Below are 4,861 nucleotides of genomic sequence, written 5' to 3' on the forward strand. Positions count from 1 at the left end.
ACACAAACGCTAAGGGTATGTTTGATACACTGAATGAAGATTACAATAGGAATTGTAATCTTTATTACTAGGAATAAAATGTGTTGTAATGTAATAACTAAACTTATTCATTAGTTTGGTTGTAAGTTATATATTTTAATCTAGATAATTCCATCTATTAACCTTTTTCCTATGATTCTAGCAATTCTTGCATAAAGATTTACCGAGCCTATGACTTAAACAGTCACGCATTTTTCAAAGAAGATCGAAGGTTTATATATAATTATTTTTACTTCAACTCCTATAAAATCATTTCAAGGTGAAAAAAAAAAAATGTGTATATATTTGCAAATGTTTTTTTTAAAAGAAAAAACCATAAACTTCAACGTTCCATTTTTTATTATTATTATTATTAAAGGCAAACTAATTCTTATCACCACAAGGGCAAGTAAAGTTTATTTTAACCTGAAGATTAGAGAGGCTGCTGAGCACAGCTTATTGACAGGCTCGTATTCATTTACTTTAAGAGTAAACATTCGGTCCGGGCGTGGCGTAAAACCAGTGTTTTACGCCACGCCAATGAGAGCTCGCCACGTCAAAAAAACCCCACACAGCAACAAAAAAAAAAAGAGTCTCCCACAGAAAACCCTTCACGCACGCACAGAGCTTCCTTCAATCCTCCTTCACGCTCACAAAGAACCTCCTTCACGCCGAACCTCCACAACCTGCTTGCACGCTCGCCGGTTCACGCCATTTGCTCTGCTTCCTCTCTTCCTTCACGCCGAACCTCCACCACCGCCACACAGATCGCCGGTTCACGCCGTTCCTCTGCTTCGTCTCTTCCTTCACGCCGAACCTCCACCACCGCCACACAGATCGTCGGAGCAGAACGATTTCGAAGAAGAAGAGTTCGCCGGAGCTTGGAAACAAACCGGAGCCGCCGTGAGCCACGATCCAAAGGTTTGTTTTTCATGATTTTCCCTTTTCCCCAATTTGGATTTCGAATTGGGTGTTCGGATTTTTTGTTTGCTTCATCGGAAAGTTTCAAATTTTGAGCATTTCCTTTTATGATGAGAACAGAGGGTGAGTGTTTGAACAGAGACGAAGCAGAGGAATGGCGTGAACCGGCGATCTGTGTGGCGGTGGTGGAGGTTCGGCGTGAAGGAAGAGAGGAAGCAGAGCAAATGGCGTGAACCGGCGAGCGTGCGAGCAGGTTGTGGAGGTTCGGCGTGAAGAAGGTTCTTTGTGAGCGTGAAGGAGGTTTGAACGAAGCTCTGTGGGTGTGTGAAGGGTTTTCTGTGGGAGACTCTTTTTTTTTGTTGCTGTGTGGATTTTTTTGACGTGGCGAGCTCTCATTGGCGTGGCGTAAAACACTGGTTTTACGCCACGCCCGGACCGAATGTTTACTCTTACTTTAATAATTCTATATCATGAAATCAAAAAAAAAAAAAAAAAAAAAATCTATATCATGGATTGTCAATAGATTTTGTGTTTAATTAATATCTTTCTATTTTTAGATGTAAAATTGTTGAGGAAGAAGGAATAATGTTGTTTGACAAAAAACCAAAATCTGAATCAAAGCGGATAAAGCAAAATACAATGTCATTGCCATAAAATGGAACTTCACAGAAACAATATCATCAAAAATATAGGTAGAAATATCAATTTTAGAACCTTCAAATGTCTTTTTTTGCTTACTCTTTAACCCTGAGATTCTTTTTGGCATAAACCATGTTAAAAATGAAAGGCAAGGTTCAGTTATCTATTGTCTTAGGCATCTTGTTAGTCAACTTCGGCTAAATAGATAAAAAGATAAAAGAAATATGATAAATGTTTTGCTTTTGGTATTATTATTATTATTACTACTACTACTACTACTACGCATTTTTGGGTTACAAAATCAAATGATCATTATGTTTTCACAAATATTAATTTTTATTATTCACTGCACATTATATTATACAACATCATTATCCCATAAAACAAAAGTTTAGTCAAACTAATATTTTATATATTTAATAACTCAAGCTTAACATCAATAATACCACAATAATTAAACATTTCCATGCGTAAGCACAGATTACAAGCTAGTATAATATTGATGGACTTATTCTTTATAAATTTCCAGTTGAAAGATTCATATTTTGTCACCCTAGTCAAATTGGTACTGGATCAAGTACTGATGCAACATTGTCTTTCATCTCTTCTCCAACGAAGGTGTAGTCATCCCTTTCCTTGTAAACGACATCTATTACTCGTGTAAGATTAAGAACACGCATAAGGAGAGGCATGGGAAAAGCAGTAGGCCTTATACACTCCTCATTAATGTCCTTCCATGCATCAACAACTTGCTTGTTCAATTCGTCATATGCTACTTGCTCTGAGACACCATGTTGCTTCATGTAGCATTCAACTGCTGTGGCAACATGCCCTCTCTCTTGCTCAAACTACGTACAAAGTTTTCCAAAAGGGTAAGTGGAAATTTGGTAATATGTATGAAACATACCTCTCACACTAGCTTATGAAATTTGGTAAAAAAAAAAATTGGTTGCATACCTTGTGTGTCCTTATGTCATCCATCAGCCTACAAATTATGGATGAAGCAATAACAATCTTGGGGTTGGTAAAGCTCCAATCAAAGGCCTCTTTTGTAACGATGTCACCCATGCCAAGGAAAGACACTGTCGTGAGCATAGGGTAAGTAGAGGTTCTTAGAGCAAGATTCATATACTCGTCCATTGTTGGTATGTGTTTTTGGAAGAACCATTTGGCTTCATCAAAGTACGCTCGGGCCAAAAGTTTCATCTAAGATAACATACATTAAAAACATTCAAGAAATAAGTTATACTTAGGAGAGCATTAAAAAGTTGGAGGGCATGAATAGTTGAGTTGGTTGACTCGTACTGCATCTTTTGCGTAGCTAACACAGTATGATCTACCCTGCTTGGCCAACTCTTCATCAGCTGCTTCGAAAAGACCTAGGAGTGCACGATAGCAAATTTGCATGTAATCTGGAAGTTGGTCTATGCTGCTAATATCCCACCTGAAAATATCATGTACCAAGTACCAATTAAAGTTGGACCAAATTAAAGTTATATATCACAGCCTAAACATATACTAGTTAATTCTATTGATAAACCTCTCAATCGCTTCAGTGAAGGGCTCAAGTTCTTCAAGTGTTCCATATGCATCATATATATCGTCTATAACGGATGTCAAGGTAAGAACTTTGGTTAAAATTTTTCTAGCAAGTGAGTATTGGGGCTCAAAGTAAACCGACATAATCCAAAAGTAGCACTCAACAACTCTGTCTCTTGCAAAAGGTAGCTTCCTCGCAAAATCTAAATCTTTCCACCACCTAAAATTCAAATTGGTTAATTAATATTGACCATTTGTAAGTAACCAAAAAATATATGTACTTTTTCATTTTGGCGTATGGATTTAGAACTATGTACCTAGTGATAGAACTCAATTCCTCTTTGTGCAATGACAGCACCAGGTTAAAATCTAATTTTGAAAGCTTGAGCAAGTCTTTGTTATGTGAATCATCCTGTTCATAGACTACAATGTATTTTCGAGCCTCTAGCCGTGGTATGCCCTTGTGCAAGGGTTGCTTTAGGGCACGAGTTATTTGTGCTGCCAATGGATTGTTTGTAGGGTATGTAGTGGATTTAAGGTGAGTGGTAGTGAACTCAAGGGTTTCGTCAAGAATGTCTTCTCCATGCACCCTCAAATGTGTAGCTTCATATAAGGCTAGCTAGCATGCCTTCAACATTGCGGGTCAAGCTTTCCTTGAATTGACCATCTTCGCCTTTGAATTTATTGAACACATTTGTTTCATAAACACCAAAATTATTTAATGAATAAATTTGCTATTATTTTGTATAAATATATATGTGTACCAAGTACCAACAAGCACAGAAAGAAATGTGGGACATATCTGAAGAAAATCACACTCAGGTCTTACCACATGAAATCTTAAATCCTTGTTGACGTAGTAGTCAAAAATGGACAGAAACATTGTAGAGATCATCATCAACATCATTATTGTCATTATGAGTAGCATATATATGTTCTAGAGCTTCCTCGATTTCTCTTTCAAAGTTGTAAGCCAACCCTAGGCGCTGGAGTGCATCAATTAAGCCTAGCAGTTGTGAAAGATGACCATCATAGGCTAAGAGCTCCCTTCTTACCTTTTTTTTCAACTCTTCAACTTCACGTACTTTATGGAAATGAATATCCTACACCATTAAATATTGCATGAGCAAATTAATAATCATATTGTAATAAAAAAATACTACAAATATTATAAATAATTTTACTACATAATCTTTGCAAACTAGCATGGCAAATAAACATGTTACCTTGTCCTTGGAAATGTTGTTGATGAAACGGTCACCCCAAATGTCTGGATGAAAATTTACTGTCCGGCGAATAACCTCTAATTTGGCAATTTGGGATGGAGCCCCTAAGACTAGGATAGACATGTTTTTCCTAGTTCAAGAACGACTCTAAGTTTTGAATGGTATGATGGGATTTGTTCTCTGTGAACTTCTTGTGTATGATGTAGAACTTCTTCAAGGCCATGGTATTTATAAGCATTGGAAAGTAAAGTAGTAGGATGATACTATTATAGTAGGTGAGTGAGCTTTATGAAAAGATCCATGAATATTTTTATTGATTTGAATAATCAGTAAAATACAAATATGTATGTGTGTGTATATATATATATATATATATATATATATATATATAAGGAATTAGATTCAACAAAAATAAGAGTAATATTAGATCCACAACATTTTTACAATAATTTTATAATAAAAGTTTTGTGGCAAGCTGTTGTTGATAGGAGCTGCTCCACATGTATTTCAGGGGGTTC

The 4,861-nt window shown here is 36.3% G+C and overlaps 1 pseudogene; it reads right to left on the bottom strand.

Moving 5' to 3' along the window:
• Nucleotides 1-2,135: 2,135 nt before the first annotated feature.
• On the bottom strand, nucleotides 2,136-4,466 carry LOC115958282 (annotated as a pseudogene).
• Between the last annotated feature and the right edge of the window lie 395 nt (nucleotides 4,467-4,861).

Source organism: Quercus lobata, chromosome 8, assembly GCF_001633185.2.
Source record: "Quercus lobata isolate SW786 chromosome 8, ValleyOak3.0 Primary Assembly, whole genome shotgun sequence".
In the NCBI taxonomy this organism is placed as follows: domain Eukaryota; kingdom Viridiplantae; phylum Streptophyta; class Magnoliopsida; order Fagales; family Fagaceae; genus Quercus; species Quercus lobata.